This window comes from Sinohyriopsis cumingii, chromosome 8, assembly GCF_028554795.1.
Source record: "Sinohyriopsis cumingii isolate HCF-2022 chromosome 8, ASM2855479v2, whole genome shotgun sequence".
NCBI lineage: Eukaryota > Metazoa > Mollusca > Bivalvia > Unionida > Unionidae > Sinohyriopsis > Sinohyriopsis cumingii.
In genome coordinates, this window is record NC_142968.1 from 66,105,879 (window position 1) to 66,126,544 (window position 20,666).

The 20,666-nt window shown below is 34.1% G+C and overlaps 1 pseudogene; it reads left to right on the forward strand.

The window, feature by feature from the left end:
- Positions 1–19,229, forward strand: part of LOC149793719 (microfibril-associated glycoprotein 4 pseudogene) — a 40,164-nt pseudogene extending 20,935 nt beyond the window's left edge.
- Positions 19,230–20,666: the final 1,437 nt, after the last annotated feature.

Genomic DNA, 20,666 nt, shown 5'->3' on the forward strand with positions numbered 1-20,666 from the left:
ATTAAAACTGAAAGGTAAGATGCTGAAAGGTAAATAACGAAAAACATTTAAATTATACGATGATCTATCTATCTATCTATCGACATATTTATATAAACTGTTATGTATATCTGATTTAGTTTATATTTGATTTAATTTAATTGTTTGTTAGTTTTAAATGTTTTTGTTCTGTTACATGCTATTGTAATGTAACTTTGTTTATTGAATTTGATATTTTCCAGAAACTGAGTTCAGTTTTTCGAAAACCTAATATTAGAACTTTGGATCAAATGCTGACCTAGTTCCTGACATTGATTCATAATAAGTAAACAACTTTTTTATTTGTTAAAATTCATTTTTAGTGAGAAACTTAGAGACAAATTGAGACTGTACTGGAAGTATCTGACTTTAAACATCTAGAAATTCTGGTTTTACCGGAGGGTTGACCCTTATCCGAGCGTCTGTTTTACGCAGTAGCCGGATTTAATAGTGATGTTTTGAGAAATAATTTTAGTTGGGCTTTTAAACATTTAGACGTTAAGGTGTTTGTTCTGTTGTGACCAGTTTGAGTTGAACTTATATTTTATGTAATTATTTATTCTTTTCCCTGGGAGTATTTAAGTGCTCAGACGAAATTCTTGGACAAAGACATTTATTGAAATTTTATTCGGAATTCAAATACTGGAATATTATTGTCTTTCATCACCTTCCATTTTCTATTTTCGTCGGGACTAGAACTCAAATCCATTAGACCATTTTATTACTGGGACTTCTAAGTTTTAATTCTTGGATTATTCATGGATTACTTTTGGATTTGATTCTTAAAACCATAAGTTATTTTCTTCATTTTACCTTGTGTTCTAGAGAAATAAATTATATGTTAAATTTTACAAAACTTGTTGTCTACACGTTTTTCTTGTTTCTGTTTATAAGATCCTAAACATGTAACAAAACTTATAGGCTCAGAAAGTCCAACATTTACACTGATGGTCCATGAAAATATAATACCGAAATTGAATTCAGATAAAAAGAACTTCTGCCTCACAGGATGGAATTCTATACACTTGACAAGAGAGTATTCCACTCTCAGTGGACACTGACAAAGTATGTGCTATGGTCGAGATTTTGCCACTGCTGAACACATGTTTCTGATGTCCAAACGGGATTCACATAGCACAATCCAAACCAAGCATCTAGTTCTGTATGATGGATACCACTATCCAATGTTGGTTTAGATGTTGTGATGATAGTGTATGGAGTATATATGGAACATAATGTATATATATGTTTCAGATTTTAAATGTACGTTAAAATAATGATGGCTATAATTAAGTACAATAAAACTGAATGGTAAGATGCTGAAAGGCAAATAACGAAAAACATTTAAATTATAAGATGATCTATCTATCTATTTATCGACATATTTATATAAACTGTTATGTATATTTGATTTAGTTTATATTTGATTTAATTTAATTGTTTGTTTGTTAGTTTTATATTTTTTTTATTCTGTTACATGCTATTGTAATATAACTTTGTTTATTGAATTTGATATTTTCCAGAAATTCAGTTCAGTTTTTCGAAAAGCTAATATTAGAACTTTGGATCAAACGCTGACCTAGTTCCTGACATTGATTCATAATAAGTAAACAACTTTTTTATTTGTTAAAATTCATTTTTAATGTGAAATTTAGAGAAAAATTGAGGATGTACTAGAAGTACCTGACTTTAAACATCTAGAAATTCTGGTTTTACCGGTGGGTTGAACCTTATCCGGGCGTCTGTTTTACGCAGTAGCCAGATTCAATAGTGAAATTTTGAGAAATAATTTTAGTTGGGCTTTTAAACATTTAGACGTTAAGGTGTTTGATTTGTTGTGACCAGTTTGAGTTGAACTTATATTTTATGGATTTATTTATTATTTTCCCTGGGAATATTTAAGTGCTCAGACAGAATTCTTGTGGATTTTCGTCGGGACTAGAACTCAAATCCATTAGACCATTTCATTACTAGGACTTCTAAGTTTTAATTCTTAGATTACTTTTGGATTTGATTCTTAAAACCATAAGTTATTTTCTTCATTTTACCTTGTGTTCTAGAGAAATAAATTATATGTTAAATTTTACAAAACTTGTTGTCTTCACTTTTTTCTGGTTGCTGTTTATAAGATCCTAAACATGTAACAAAACTTATAGGCTCAGAAAGTCCAACATTTACACTGATTGTCCCTGAAAATATAATGCCGAAATAGAATTCAGATAAAAAGAACTTCTGCCTCACAGGATGGAATTCTATACACTTGACAAGAGAGTATTCCACTCTCAGTGGACACTGACAAAGTATGTGCTATGGTCGAGATTTTGCTACTGCTGAACACATGCTTCTGATGTCCAAACGGGATTCACATAGCACAATCCAAACCAAGCATCTAGTTCTGTATGATGGATACCACTATCCAATGTTGGTTTAGATGTTGTGATGATAGTGTATGGAGTTTATATGGAACATACTGTTGTATATAACATTTTGAAGTCACTAGATAAACATTTTTATTAGCAAACCCTTGCCTGCATGACAGCCTTGGCTGCCTTTTATGTTCTTCATCAATCTCAATACGAATTCAATCATCGAGCCAGGTAGACATGATAGAGATTCAAACATACTAAAAATCCCCCAGTGGATACAAGAACAGTTTCAGGGTTATAGACATACCCTGGAAATGCTCTTGGACTGAAACGTTAAAACGAAATTAAAAGTGTAATGAAGGAAAAGAGCTTTGCAACCAAAACGTTAAGGAGTCGCTGCGAATGTAAAATACGGATTAGTTTTCAGCTTACTCAGGCATACATGTGTCTGTTGAGGAAAGGTTACAATCTGAAAGAATGATAATAAAAATGAAACCAGTAAAATGGTTTTAATTTTAACAAAGCTTGTTGATAGATAAGATAAATCTCCTTGTAGATCGATAGACCTATCTTCAGCTCAAGCATTGAAAGAGGAGAACATGTCAAAGTATAAATCAGTAAGGTCGGTAACTTGACAATTGATACATTGGGACAACCAAAACGTTATTATCTATAACGTAGTTTGAATTCGAAAATACATACCAATATATTTAAAACATACCCTTTTTCTTTACCGATGATATGTTTAATATTATGGATGCGGTTTAGGTGGTCCATCTCTTTATAAATTTGATGCCTTGAAAGGATACTTTATAGAGAGTATATTTTACTGACAAGACTGATCTGTACATCAGAAATAGGATGATATATGTACAGATGATAAACATTTCAAAACCAAACAAATGCACAGGAAACAATATATGCTAATGAAATAGGTACGTTAAAATGAACCGTTTAACGGCTCAAAACTAGCTAAAAATAGTATGCCATTACATATGTTATCAATAAATTCATAGAAGCAGCGAAGAACAAAATCATTTTATTGCAAGACAAACAATACTTGACATGTCATGGCTGTATTGATGACTAAACTATCGCTGAACAAGATTATTAATTTATTACGTAAAAATTAAACAACTAGCTGGATCTACTTTTTTCCTGCAAGACTTCAAAGTGCTCACCGAATCGGGTCTTAAATGAGCAGTATAGTAGTTGAATATGTTGGAAGCACATAAGCTACTTAAACACAGTTACAAACTTGGTCAATGCGTTAATGGTGCTACTTATTATTTTATGACAGTAAGGTTAAGACTTATTTGGCGAATATACACAGTAAAAATAGATGGTTAGACGTTGTAATGAAACTTAGCTATTTAGAAATGACGTACAACAATAATAAAATTTAAATGAGAGATAGAACAATATTAGCAATTCAGTAGGTAATCATTTATGTTGATATGGATGTTTGCAAAAGCTGATACACTTTACACTAAACAAAAAACACAAATCTATAATCCGACTTTTTCTTTGTTTCCACTTCTAATTGATTAAACAAAACAACCAACCTCCCACTGACAGAGGCAAAATGACACTTTTAGCCAGGAAGGAAGCAATTTTACAGCAATCGTAATCAACCAGTTTAACTAAACCACCAATAATTCTAGTCTCTGCTGTCGATATTTTATGTGTGTATGTATATATGTTTGTATATGTATATCTGTGTATGCGTCTGTGTGTGAATGCGTATGTGTGTATGCTATGTCTGTGTATGTGTATATATGTAGGTATCTTGAGGGTGAGGACGGCTAACTCAAGCGAGTATATGTGTGTATGTGAATGTGTGTGTGTGTATATGTGTGTATGTGTATGTCTGTGTGTATATATGTGTGTGTGTGTGTTTCTTGACGAGGAGGGTAGCTAACTCAAACGAATATGCACTTTAATGAAACGTTTGTAATGTTATCAACAAGCGAATCAAATTTGCTATAAATTTTGCACAACTTGCTACAGAAAAAGCAACAAATATTATTATACTTAGCAAAGTGAATATAGCAGATACTGATGCATTGTTCCTTTAAACAGCTCTTTAAATATGTTGCACCTAGTAATTTTGCTCTTAACTTTATAATAATTAGTCTGCAAAACTCCATCGATGTAGAACTACTTGCATCTTCATTCATTTAATTCTTTCGAACTGTTCCTGCTGTGCACCTCCTGCGTTTTGGTGGGTTTATTCTTAATGTCTTTTGCAGCACCCAGTCTGTTGTTATCACACATTGTAACAGCATAATTCATAGATTATATGCAGAATTAACAAATTCCACGGCATTTTCATTATAATGTTTTTCGAGAAAGCGTTTCGTTTGATGATGCATGTGAATGATTCTTTGTAGTAATTGACATGCTGATAAAGTAGACCATCGTATCATTTCTTTTAGATCGGCATCTAAAAATGTCCATGGAGGTGTGAGTTTTGCACACGCTACTGATGTCATACTGTGCCCGAATCAGTTTGGCATGAGGATTAGATTGAATGGGTGTCAAGTTGAATACTGTTTTACTGAAATTAAGTGTTTTAGTATGATGTTTTAATATAAAATATTCTTGAGATAGACGCCAAAGGTGAAGCGCACATTACAGGACCTCCTTCTTGGCATTAATGGCCAAACAAATTGGTAAGAAATCTTAAATAATTTGGAGAGGTAGGTTTTAAACCGATGGGTAAAAACGAACGCGGTTTTGAAGTGGTATCTTCATACACAAAATTCAGCTACGGTGGAACTATCTGGCTAAAACTTGCACTGCAATTTATATATTGGACCTTTAAACAATGCCACATAATGTGCAGATAGACTGGTAGTGGGATGTACCATATTGTGGTTTTATACATTTTGAGTAGTGTAAATAATACTGTTACGTTTCAGTTTGTCTTCGTCTTCTCCTAACATGTCATCGAGGAAGACCAAATGTGTTTGAATAAAAGTCCGAGACGATCCAATCATCATCGTGTGTAATACAACCTGTAGGCAAAATGGATCTTCCTTGACTTTCTAGGAGTAATGTGTATTCAGCATTCTGCTGTCTGTAATACCATAATATACATTTATGTGGACGATGAAACAAATCTGATGTGTGTTTGATCAAATGTTTTACAAGTTCGCTTTGTTTGAGCCATTCTGTCCAGCAATCAAGATGTTAAAGGGATGGCGACGAAATAAGGCCTCCGAACTTTGACGATCCAGCTTCCGTCAATCACTTTAAGAACACAGGAGGACGTTGATGCAGCTATAACTATGGTGCTGCGAACTCTGAAAATATCATCATCAACATTAGACATTTTATACATCTGATACACGTTTAATGTTTTCGCAAAATGTGCAAGCACAAAAAATGTATTTATATTTTTTATAATTAAAACGCGCAACACACTAGGCATAAATGACGCCGTACATAAATGTGGCACAAATTACAATGACCACAACTGCATATAAACAAATAAGTGCGTAATATTCTTGCTTTATTTGTCTTCCATGAAATATATGTACACGCTCCGGTTATAGTCTATTATCTATGAAATTCACTGCCTCGAATTTCTCAGGAAACTTCATTTCTACCTTATTCTTTTCTATTTGTACAATGCTACTGCGACTACTCTTTTACCATTGTAACATTTTTTTTCTGTTTCAGGTTCTTCTTCACCTATTTATAAAATTATTTCTGATTTAATTTTTACGTCTTCTACTTGTTCTGATTTAATTCCTTTCTTTGATTAGTGATACACAAGGTGTTTGGCATAGTCAGCCACGGTTTGTATCCGAAAATTGAAGCCAAGACTTTTCCAGTCACTTCATCTTTCCAGTCATATATAATTTGTTGGTGTAACTTACTAGCAATACACATTTCTTGGCAAGCATGAAGCTGTTTTCTTCACACAGAGATACACATCTCGTATTTATCAATATTCTCAACATTTTTAACACAGTTTATCTTTCCTTCACATATAGAGTTTTGGAGGTCACGTTGTTCTCCAAGTGCTGTTTTTAAAAAGTCCACGATGAAGTTACTAATAATCGAAATCCGAGAAATGTATTCACTACGGCACACACTCCAAGTCGTCCAATCGTAGATGGAAACAGTCAACTTCTTTCCAGCACCGAAGACAAACCCCCAGACATGGATAGCTTTTATAATAGTGACACAATAATGTCTTTCTTTTTTTAGGAAAATATTATACTTTTTACTCATTGTATCTACTGTTGCAGTGTGGAACATGATTATTTCAGTCACTAACACAGAATATACGTCTCGAAGATGTTTTGTCTTGAGAAGACACCTCTTGTATATGTATCTTTTTTGCAATTCTGAAAGTCTTCATCTTCCGGGACACTTTCAAAGTAATCACGCTCATATAGCATTCGGGTACTACTGATTTACAAATTTGTGTCGTAAAGGATGTAATTGTTCTGAGCATTTAACGCGATTCTGTACAAGCTCTTTGGAATTGATGGATTTTTGTAAGATAGTCCAGAGGAGACAAATCTGGCTATGGCGAACGCTTTGGTACTATGCATTCTGTCCAGGTCTGTAGGCCATGTTTTGAACAACTTGAGTCGACTTTTAAAGTCGCAATAGCCATGCTACAACACACGCAACAAGAATGTTTCTTTAATTTCTACATCTCCACGAGTTAGTGGTATCCAAAGTGGTTTGCGAGTGCATGGAGTTTTTAGAGAGTCTCTCGCTCAATTGTTGTTTTGAATTATTCATCATCTTTTCATGTCGGTGGTTGTATTGACAATGAAGTGTTTGTCTTGTACATTTGCCCTATTTATAGTGGAGCTAAGCGTTTCACACGATAAAGTGTTGCTCTCGGGAAGCCTCACACAATCTGATGGATACAATATGCTAAGAATGGCAGTGAAGAAATGAAGAGTGTATCTTATTTCGTGCATAGTAAAATCCGTTTCAGTCACCCTCCCATCTCCACATAAATTGTTCCTTTCCATATCGCTGTGTCTGTACTCCTGATAATGGCTCACAATAACCTGGTACACAATCGTACACTTTAGTGGTTTTGCGAACACAATTTTGCGTGGATCTAATGTTTTCACGAAAAATTCTTGATCTTGCTCTTACACTAAAGCTTCTTTCATCACGTCAAAAGTTCGCTATTTGACTGGAACAATAGTACAGTATCAGCCCTTTGACTTTGAACTTGGTATGCAATTTGTCAATGTCGGTCTCGGTATTGGTATCCGTAATGTTTGGGGCCACCGCTAGCACAATTTACGATAGTGTCTTCTGGGTACTCGTACGTCCATGTGTCTGAATGGTCTCCTTTGATGTCTGGTCGATGGTTATCAGGCCGCTTAATGTACATGCAATTGTAGGTGTGAAAGTAGAGGACTCGATTTCAAGGCATCATACAATTTTAAGCAGGCATTAACTGTGACGTGACGTACGCTCCAATAATGATTACATTTCCAAACTCGTCCGAAAGTACAACCTCCACATCTTTTATGAGTTTTCCTTTGTCGGCAACCAGATGAAAGTAACTACTTGGATCTGACAAGTATTCTGTCGGCGATAATATAGTATGATGCGCCAGGTTTTCCAACAAACAATTTGAAATGACATTAGCAAACGATCGTCTTCGTGCTGAAAGGTGATACCTCATAAAGATCAGTACGGTTCCTTGAAAATGTTTTTGTCTTCTGCAGATTATAGGATTGCTACTAGATATTTTTTCATTTTTAAAAAGTTATTGAATTCATCGTCGTTTAGGCGTTGTTCTGTGGTCGGATACTGCCAACGTTTTCGTATATTTTCACCAAACAATTCGACACTCATCCAGAGTCATTATTTCCTACTTGTGTTAACAAAGTTGGTCTTGATTATATGTTTTAGCACATGAGCGGCGTTAAAGAAACATCAATTTCCCATGGCAAGAATGTGGTAAGACAAGATAGTCCAACTGAGCTGGAGGTACCACTTTGCACTTGATCAAACCTTCGAATTGACGAATGCGTTACTGATCAACGGGTTATGTCAGCATTTCAGGTCTTTAACCGTCGTTCATAGGCATGATGTTTAAACTGGATTACCCCTTGTATATAAAGGCATCGTGATCCATTACCAGGAGTACATGCGGCGATATGGAAAAAAACAAGACTTTACGTGGATATGGAAGGGTGCCTGAAACTAGTTTTACTATGCATGAAAGTGGATCTACTCTTCGTTTCTTCACTTCCTTTCTAGCAGATTGTATCCACTTGATGTGTGTGTCGCACTGTAAAGGTATTCGGCGCGAACCTTTTGGCTGAGAGATCGATATGTTTGAGGCGGTATGATGGCTAGCGTGTTCTCGGGTATCAACTAGACAAAAATGACGTATGGTGATCAAGTTGTCGAGCTAGATCAAAAATGTTACATTCAGAGATATGATAATGAACTACTGAAGTGTTTAATGACGACCAGAACAAGAAAAATAAACGGGACCATCGTGTGGATTTTTTCTTCACTGACTTGTATTGTTCTCAGGAGATTAAAAGTTTCATTCAAGAGTGTAATTAAAACTCACTTATTTCGACTGCAAGAACAAACTTAAAGATCTAATAATGTTTCCTACCTAAAATATTTTCAGCACGTTTTTGTTTTCTAATTTCATGGTGTTCGTTTTTTGTAATCATGTCATTATAGATGTATTGTATGTTATAGGTGTTGTCTAATGCTGTAAAGCGCCTAGAGCTTCTAAAGATTAGGCGCTATACAAAGTCCTCATTATTATTATTATTATTATTAATCAAAACGTTTGGGTGTCTCATCCTGCATGCGACAAGTGCATTCAAGAACCTTTATTTCAGCCGTGCCGGATCTGTAGCGTGATTCCAAGAGGACGTGATTTCGTGGCTCTCGCACCTTTATGATTTTGCCGAGTGGATTTTACATTCCACTGACGACACTTGGAGACAAGATGAGGTCCATCGCTACCGGAAATGTCATTTGATACGCTACTTTTATGACTGACAATTTTTTGGGATACTACGGATAATTTCTTTGAAAGATTATTCGGAAAAATGAGCGTAGTTGCCATCAGTCGTCAACAACGGAGTCTAAATCATTTTCATGAAAGTGGGACAAGTGCAATGTAAAGATTCCATGAGTTATTCAGCCACACCTTTGGCTAAAATGTCTACAACGTTTGGAATGATAGAAATGTCCGAAGGCCTTATCATACATTTTTTAAATACTCAGACCAATGAGCAAGTCGTACTCCTGCATTTGCAAGAAGTTCATGACTGCGACCCTTACGGTATGCACAAACAACAACGAGTAGCAATCTACGCCTGGATCCAAAACCCTTTTGATTCTCATTGAGACATGTTGAATTATTGTCGATCCGATGTGAACAGTTCACGACGTTGTTGTGGAAACTTTCGACAATTATTTCTAGATCACGGAAGTATTGGTCCTTTGAAGAAACCTCCTACTATTACGAAAGTGTGTGATTCAGTGTACCGAAAGAAAGTCATGCCCTACTGTTAAGTTAGAAAAGGACTATATTGAATATGGGCTGTTTTCTGACCCCTCTCCAAATGTCCTTATATTATGTATACTGTACACATGAGGTGGTTAACATTTATTTCTGACATCAGTTTTGTGTTCATGTGTCCGTTGCCATGGTTACAGGGTGTCCAACACTATCAAACAAGACATGAAAAGTAGTCATCTTTTCCATTTACTTCTCATGAGCTATTCTCTCAGTTTCAAATTCCTGATATGCATAAGCTCTTAAATAAAGTTTAGTTTCTAAAACTATTCTAAAATGGTCCATCGTAGACAAAAATAGAATATCAAACTTTTATGTCAATTGAAAACTGTTTCTAAAATACGTTGACAAAAAGGTAATTAATCATAAAATACAAAAACTGTTCCTCAATAAAATATTGTTTAATATTATTGAATGATGTTTAATATTATTTAAGTATTTAATAAATATCCAGTATTTAGATAAATAGATTGATTAAACTTGTTTTGTTTATTTTTATATTTGCTGGTTAAGGGGTAGGAATAATACCATTATCATGTTCAATTAACAAACCACAAATCAATTCAGTTACTTTAGCTTCCATCCTGAACTTGGGACATGTTTCCCACTGTTTGGAACAAAATGTGTAATTTCTAATTGCAGTAATTGCTAGAAAAATCATTGATTTAGTAGGCAAGTACAGATTTATGTCAGTCCAAAACCAGTTTTTCTTGATTTGGAGGTGTGATTAGGAAAATATGATAAAACGTTAAGTCTTACAAAATTTAGCACAAACATGTTTAAAAACCTAGACTATATAACTATGGAATAATAATCGCTTCACAACACTGGTTCCACCACAATCATTTTCTGATGCAATGATATTTGGCCACTCTCCTCTATTTTCGTTTTAGATGAATACCATACCCACACAAATGTTACACTTTAGGAACATAAAAATAAAATGATTTGCAAATAATTGAGGCTTAATATAATTGCTGGTTTTTAGAAGTAATGCAAATAATATTTTCAATTAAACAATCATACATAAATTCAGTTATTTGGCTTCCATCGCGACTGTGGACATGGTTCCCACTGTTTGGAAATGGTTCTAATTTCAGTAATTGTTAGAAATATCATTGATGTAGTAAGCAAGTTTAAAGTTGTTATGTCAGTCTAAAACCGATTTTTATTCATGTGGACGAGTGCACCAGAAAACGTGATAAAAATGTAGCATGAAAAAATTGAATATAAATAAACTTGTATGAACATTTTACCAGCTAGTTTGGAAGAATAGTCACTTTACAACACTGGTTCTAATACTATTATTTTCTGATGCAGACATGATTGGCCACCATTGTACAGTTCCATTTTAGATGAATAACATATTGGTAAAAATGTTACCTTGCACGACATAAAAATAAAATGATTTTGAAAACTGAGCAGTTACTAATTTTATTTCAAACTCTAGCTTGACATCTGTTTGATATTATGGATATTAATTCTAAAAAAGAAAGAAGAAAAATGAGTTTCAAGTACTCAAACTTGGTGCGACAATTTGGCACAATAATGCTATACCAATTGAGTTACTGAAGCTGCGTTGTATAGTTTGTATAACACGCAAATGACAAATTTCTTCCAAGCAGGTTTGTAGAACTTCAGACGACCCTTTGTTGTTTGCCCAGTTAACGCTTTGGTTGTAAAGAATTATAATTTTTACTATATGAATAAAGACACAGTTAACCAAATTTATTGAAAAAATACGCTGGTTGTAACCGTTGTTTCTATCTGGAAATTGACAGATTCATTCAAAGATTACATGTACGGAATTACACTGTATAGTGAGTGAATTAAACGTAGCAATGGGTATCGTGATGGAAATGAAGAAAAAGCCCTGTTATTCATGTATAAAATAAATTATATATATATATATATATATATATATATGTGTGTGTGTGTGTGTGTGTGTGTGTGTGTATGTGTGTGTACTTATCCTATTATTTACAGCATGCTTTTGCAAAAACTTGGCAACGTAAAAATACCATTTCACTTAATGTTTTCTTCACGTAGTCTTTGTTTAGATATAGTTCTAAATGCCCCTTCAGCGTCTCTTCGAAAAATCGTGTTCACAAGGTAATTTAGAAAGAATGAAGAAAGAAGAAATGAATGGATAACATTGTTTTAAAGTATCTTAATAGCTATTATTCGCGGAATTTGTTAATATAATAATGAAGGAAAAAATACAGTGCACTCTAGAAATGCAGGTCTAATTGCTCACGCGTAGTGATACGTAGGCAGCTACCGTGCAACAGGGAAAACAACGACAATGGTACACAGACGGCAAAATTCAAGAATGTTTTAGTTTACAGTGATTAGCTCAAACGTGCTCACTTAAGGACCGAAACATTTTCACAAAAAATAATCAATCAGTGTAAATACCATGTTTGAGCAAGCCTGCGCATATGTCTTATTTCTAGTTTCAAGTTGCTCAAATGTAGCATTTTCCCTTAAATTTCGCACACCAGCCTATGTTCAAGGGTCGTGTTTCGTGTTTAGGTATAACAAAGAAGTTAATATGCATATGTAATGCAGAAAAGAGTGATTTATACATCGAATAATACAATGAGACACAGAGTTGTGTTATTTACAAGAAATCTTTTCCCCATAAAAATGGGGGGGGGGGGCAGAAAATTGCCCTTATTCAATATAGTCTTTATCACCCAAAGTGAATATAAAAAACAAAACCTAATGTTAGCAATACTGACAGTGAAAGTTATTTTGCTAAACATACTGCCTGTAATATACAAAGCAATTTTTAGAGAGAATTTTAAATTTAGAATACCGAAAATTCTAAACCTCCTCATTTTGAATTACAGTAAAGGATATACAAAGAATAACACTATGAACATTTTCAAGATGGGATTCTCCTTCTTTCCTAGCAGCCCATACAAATGGTGTTCTAATGTTAATTTTCTATTGTCCTTATAATCCGCAGATTATTTTTAACACAAAAGCCGCGTTAGAGGTCAAGAAGACACAATCATGTTCCATTTCCCGAAGATGGCTAACTAATGTTCATTTTCCCTTATACCACAGAATCCGCAGACCGTTTATAAGATTGTATTCCACGTCATGCCCTCAAGTAGCACACTGTTCTATAACACTTTACTATTCTGCTATTCTCTTGAAATCGAATCCCTCCGACCTACAATTAATGACTTTCACTAGTCATAATTATGATATGAAATACTGCACTTGGTAATGTTAGCCCTTTATTCTCATTCCACCTATATTTTTGAACTAAAGGCAATACCTCTAGTGTGGATATGGTTTCCATACTTTGTCTTATATACCAACTATCACTGCAAACACCGAATTCATCTCACTTCATGAGTATGAATGGTAACGTACGAATATATCCCTGTACCGGATATTAAACGTACAGTACCTGTAATCTACAGTCTGGATGCTCGTACAAATTGTGAAAAAAAAATCGATCCACGGATGAGAATGTTAAATCTTGAAACTTGCAAATGCAAACTGATCCCTGAAACTAAATGCCTAGCAAATACATCTTTTGAAGACTGATTCCTGAAACTACAAACCTGAAAAGAAATCCCAAACGTTTATTTGCCTTGTATTTGTACTTTGTACCATCAATATTTTTGTTTGTAATATGTATTATAGGAGTCTTTTGGAGGAATGTAATGATTTTCTATTGGTCAAGAAAAAGTCCGTCAGGCCAAGGATGATTGATAACGAAATGTATTGTTTTATATTACATCTATTGAGAACAAGTTCGCAATGAAACTACCTGTAAGTGTTCCTACTTTATCTATTAATGAGAATAAATAAAATATATATCAGTTGCATGCGCATAACAAAATCAAGAACAATGGCCCAAAGATAATGTCCCTATAATACCATAGTTAAAGATGTTTTACTTTTGTGTTATTGTTGATGAGCAATACCATAAGAGATTCTATTTGAGTTAAGTTTTCAGATATATTTGAATGTGTTTAATACAGAAAATCCATAGGCAGTCACACTTTTAGATGTTTATATATAATATTTTCGACATCATCTATGCTGAGAAAAACTGAACCATTTGCTTTATCTCAGACAATCGAAATTAGTTCTTCAGTAGCAGTGCATCCCCTAACCGATCTAATCACGCGTATGATGTTATCCTAAGACCCAGAGATGAAATCTTGCACGCTCAAAGATTACATTTCATTCCAACATTTTGGCATGCAAATTCATCCTCATCTTGAGTCAAGAATCAGTCTTAATAACACTGCAAAATATATCTTATTCCAAGTTAATACCTTGGTTAGCGACACTCCAAAATAATATTTTATCTATGACATTAGCCTCAACCCATCGTATTATATTTGAAAGTAAATTCATTGAAAAATCAGAGCCTCCTATCGTATAAACTCGAACGTCGAACCTATATTCGTACCGCACCAACATTAAACTTTTTAATAAAACTTAAATCGCTTTATTTTCTTTTTTTAATATAGGCCTCCGGCGCATAATACAGTTTTCTATTTATGATGTACACAACTGGAACGCAGCATTTTCCTTAATACAGGTGAAATATAAATGCTAGATTTACTTCTACAATTATTTCCGAACAGTACTATTTTCATATGATTTTAATCGGATGGAGATTAAATAGCCTCTCTCCTAGCCAATGATCTGTACAAGTAGTGTGATAAATTAAACAGCATCACTACATCACTGCTAGCCATAAGCGAGACAGCTTTTTCAACGCTTAGTGTGTATAATATACATTTATGAGATATACTTTTCTAATATTATGAGGTTCTTCTTCACTTCCTTCTTCATGTTTCGAACATTAGTTTATTGGTTTATTGCTGGAACACCTTAGCTGTACTAAACATGTTCTTAAATGAAAAGGTATATTGCATGAATGGTATTTATCAGATGGTAGTAGGGATTTATACGTACTTTAGTAATAACATTCATTAAAGAATTAGTAATTATGTTCTGACCAACATTGGAATAAATTATCTCTAATCCTTTGTGTGAACTCCGAAACAATACATTTTGAACCCCAATATCTTGTATTATTCAAAGCAATAATATTATGGCAAATCTTTAATCTTCGTAGCCCATGCGACTTTACCAACTTTGTCTAACTTTTTCAATATAACATAATATTGCTGTGGATATTTATCGTCCCATAATCACATAATTTGAATATCAAAACGTGAACAATAGAAATAATCCTCATCTTTACTGATTCCCTTTCCACACAGAAACCCTTAAGCTTGACAACCCATTTATATTCCAAACTTTACAAAAAACGACTTGCTAATAAAATCTGCAATCGTTACTGTACGATGTTGGCTGCCTAGTCACAGTAATATTAAATGTAATAAAAAAGGAGAAAAAGGAGCCAAAAGCTGTCCTATATTTAACATTTTCCAATGAGGAGAATCCGTGTACTGACTTAAAATATTTTATAAATCGGCATGTTCTATAACGCTAGTAAAATACGCAGAATGAAAAGTCCACAAACAAGTTTTGGATCATCAAACACTGGAGGCCCCTGATACAGAACAAAAGAGCAGATATAAAGTTGCATTATGAGGCTTTCCTATGGGACACACATGACCCATGCATAACTTCTGAAGGTTGAACTTTGCCCAGAATGCATACCTTGCCAGTGTCCTTTGAGAGCACAACATGCTTGTCGAGTTTATCAACTTACCACTTATGTGGGCATATAAAGAAGCTTTTTGATTATGTAGAACCAGACCAAATGTTAGTCTTTTCAAATACTGCGGTTGTATAGCACAAGTTATCCTACATTTAAAGATTTGGTATTTATCTTTATCATTTGAGTTTTTGTAATTTTACTTTGAACTTTTAGTGCTTAACTTTTACGTTTACTTGACAAATGCTTCTTTTTATCTTTATATTTTAGAACTTTACTTTTATTTCCTATTATATAAACGCGATTGTGTTGACATACCTTTGAACCTTACATTATACGTTAATACATGCATACTGTTACGACTATTGTCGTAAAACAGTAACAAAAAGAGCTAAAATCAAAAAGTTTGGCAAAATTGACTATGTTATGTACTTCCCTATAACACAAAGTCAAAATTAAATAATTTTCAGTATAGCAAATGAAATCCTAAATTCCAAAAGAATCAAGTAATCAAAGTAAAGAAGAATCACTATGATAGAATACTAAAATATCTTTAAATGAATTTACTGCATTTCAGTGAGAGCTATTACTCAAAATAGTCTTTACTTGGATTCACAGTATTTCCGTAAAGCTATTATACGAATTAAGAATGGTAATTACTACTAAGAATGCATAATTCTACGTAATAATTCTATCATATTGATTACAAATTCACAATAGTTAGTGTCTCACATTCATAATCAAAACCGTAAACAGGGTCAAATGGGTTACACTAGCTAATCAAAAATCAAGTCATCCTATGTTTCTGAATAAAACAATGTCCTCCATTCAAGTCTTGTGACGTTGACCTGGATTTAATAGTACTATTCAACCTTAAAACCCACGAATGAATCAATTTACGCACTACACAAGAGCGACTTATCTGTGTTTACTAAGTATTAAGTACCTTTTTGAAATGTCAGAAAAACCTAACGAATTCTAAACCATGGAGTAAACTGTTACATTTATTAAAATTTTACAGAAGAAAGCCCCGATAACAAATCAGTGGACATTCCCAATGAATGTAACACTGACAGTTCCAGGAAATTTTTAAAAAGTGTAGACTAAACTGCTGCATGAACAAAACTAAAGCAAAATATTGCAGAAATTTCGTCTAGATTGAAAACAAATCATTTAAATCTCTTGAAGTTTGCTCCACGTTATATGCGTTCCCAAAGCTTCCTTGATGTAATTATCAAATGGCGGAATACCTATTCAAGGAAGTCATTTATCCGAATGCTGACTAAACATAATAAGTGTGTTAAGAAATAGGCAAAATCAAAAACAAGCGCAGGTAACTGACGTCTTGAGAAGTGACTGACACCATCATGCTTCGCAGTGCAACACATGGGCGTTGATATCCTTAGCCAAGGAGACTGTTCTGCTTGGTACGGGTAATAACGTGGTTGTTTCCAATTATCAATTATTCACGTAAAGTATGCGTTCTTGCTCCTAAACTATTAAAATGTATTATAACTATTTATACAGTATTACTTCAGTAAGGAGAACATTTCTAAATGAGTGAAATTCATCTGAGATCTTTGACTTCTTTCCAAAGCTCAGACAAATTTCCGGTTGACAAAACATTTTTTTGAAGATTCGATCTGACTAAAATCAGATCTTCACACTCCTACGTGGAAATCTTAATGATCCAAAGGAGAGGTCATATGCTGTTGACCTTGTAGTTCGCTAATGAAATAACAATTTTCAAAGTTTTGAAAATGACGCACGCCATTCGGAACAAATTATTACTAACGGTAACTATCCCTAACACGAATTCGTAATGCTTTATCTGAAAGCTACTAAATATAAGTGTACTGGGAATTCGAAATGCTATCAAATCATGAACTTTTATCGGTCTCTGTCCGAACTGTGGAGATCTGATTTTAGTCAGATTGCCAAAGCATATACATATGGAATGGAAAATGTGTATATTCAACAATCACCTTATCATTGTGAATCCACCTAGCTATAATCGCTCGATCTATAAAGCAAAACCCTTTCTAATGTAGTAAAATGAATCAATAAACACGCTAACTTTCACTTGATTTTTCCATCATAGAAATTTCAAAGTAACCCTTTTGCTCCAGTTAATTGTGTCAAGTGATGGGAAAGAAGTCAAGTATTTTTAGACTATGACCCTTGATGAATTAAATCTACCCTAGTATCATAAATGTTCTCTCTTGAACAAGAAAAGATTCTATATGATTATGATTATAATGAAATTAAACTTAACAAAAGTGGACACGAATACACGAATGAGTTGCATGATGTAACAATTAAAGCACTCACTCTTTAACTGAGGCACTTGCAATTGATGCATCTAAACTCGTAGGCGCTATTAAAAAGACTTCAAATCACAAACGTATTACTTTGATCATAGACCTAAAGAGTTAAGAACTCTATATGTCACAAGTAGATCTAACAATGCAAGAAATCACATATAGGTGGCACAAATCTAAGAGGTGCTTTCACGTGTATGTAACTTATCAACGGCTTGAATTGTAGGCGTTCCAGATTAAATCATGGGAAACAATAATTGAAGTCGAATTGAAAACCATTTACACATGATCACTTGAGCACAGTAAGAGTAACGCAACGTGACTGCAAACCAAACGATTGCCTTCAGCGTACCAATGGGCGGCAACGCAGTCTTTCTGATCCTCGTAGCTTCGCTATGTGCGGCGGTGTCTACTGTTGAAGAGACAAAGTCGGAAAACAGATGAGTTATTTGCTGAACTGACCGACCTTCCACAAACCTCCAACAGGGCCCAAAATAAGGGTGGTCAGATTGAGTTGAGACAAGAAAATCCATACAGTACTAATCCAAACACATGTCAATGCACGTGTCAATATAATGATGCACGTGAGTACGGTCCTGGACCTGCGTGTCCATATTATTATCCCAATTGTGACGGATGGCTCAGGAATTTACTTGGAAGACCGAGGGATTGTCAAGAACTGTACCAACAAGAGTACTTCAAGACAGGCGTGTATGTTATTTTTCCAGAGGGACTTCCCGAGGGAATCTATGTCCGTTGTGACATGGATACAGCCGGTGGTGGATGGACGGTAATTCAGAGAAGAGTAAACGGGGATGTGGATTTCTATCGCGATTGGTCAGATTATAAACGGGGTTTTGGTGACTTGAATGAAAACTTCTGGCTGGGAAATGAAAACATTTTTGCTCTTACAGCACAGGACAGCTACGAATTGTTTATTGAACTGGCTGTTTCGAGCAGAAACAAAAGCTACGCCAGATACAATTCTTTCAAAGTTGGAAACGAGAATAGCGGTTATTTCCTCACCTTAGAAGGATACAGTGGAACTGCGGGTGATTCCTTCTCACACCATTCCGGATCTAAATTTACAACAAAGGATCGAGACAATGACAGTTCTAGTTTGAATTGTGCTGAATTGTATAAAGGGGGTTGGTGGTACAACGTTTGCCATGCTGCAAATTTGAATGGTATCTATGGGTCTACTACGTTTGGAAAAGGAATAAACTGGAATGCATATGCTGGGTATTATACGTCTATGGTATATGCAGATATGAAAATCAGAAAACGTAGCTCTCGTTAAACGGAGAAATACAGTACCCGTACATTTGTCAGTGTACATCTGGAAAATGGCATTGAACTGTAATGTGACAGAATAGGTATATGTACTTGACATTTTTAATATAATTGTCAAGCCACATTTGACCATGCCAAATTATTCTTCATTTTATCTAACTGTAAATACTCTATCTAAATTAGATTATGATTCTAGCTTAGGTCGTTCTAAATGGTACTAAAAAATGATGTTTTGACAAAGTTAAGCAGAACCACACTGCTGAAAAGTATGAGAAAAAATATGATTTACGATTTTGCTCATAAAAAGCGTCGGAATATTTCTTCTATATTCAGATGTTTCGTAGATAGTGCCGCAAAAATAAGCCATATCATCGTCACAACTCAATCCCAACTTTCATTGCATGAAAGCAATGATGAGTGATACTTAACACTGATTACCTGCCATTCCTGACAATCGCATTCTAAGGTCATTAAACTAACTCCGTTTACATTTCATTATTGTGTGAGTAAAAAATTATATTGGCAAAATATTAAGACATATTGCATCGCTCGCTCTCTCACACATGAGAAATTTCCTTTGCACTAAATGGTTTCTGCTGTTTACATCTTTTGTTTAAACTGCTGCTACTTGCGTCCACAGTGATTGAATTCAATTCTAGCTTAACATAATAGTTGAATTTTGAGATATTACAATTTGATACACGTAACACTCTATGTACATATTGGATATATGCAGTAACATTTTCTAATAGAGCATATATATATATATATATATATATATATATATATATATATATATATATATATATATATATATATATATATATATATATATATATATATATATTCCTATTAGTAACGCACATTAAAAGATAATTGCAGAATAAAATAATAAAAATTGCATGCAAGCCATAATATACTCAAGAAATCAAAAACATGTAACCAAGAAGTTGTAACAATTTATCTTATAATGTCCAATATCTGTAGTAATACATTTTAATATACATATCCTTTTATATGTAATAATTGAAGTATACTTTGAGCAATTTGGGCATCAAGTCTCCATTTATAAGCTTGGAAAATTATTATCCACTTTAACTCCTTTATTTCCTCCTCCTCCTGCTCCCCAGACTTTTTTCTACTATAAATGAAGTAAGCAAGGTGTAAGAGTAACAACCGATCGTTATACGTGTCTTTTACATTTTATGTTGAGCGACTACCTACAACCCTGTGAACTTATACATCCGCCATCAAAGAAGATTCTATGTTAAGTTTGTTTTGATTAATCGAGTTGGATTTACAAAGGAGCCTTTCTATATATGAAAAATGAAGAATGTCAAAGTGTTAGTTACATCTGAATAAAAGAACCTCAATGAGAATTATTCATGTGAGGGCAGTGAAGGCATCATTGCAACAAAATAAATAATTGGAAATTACTCTGCTAATTCTTG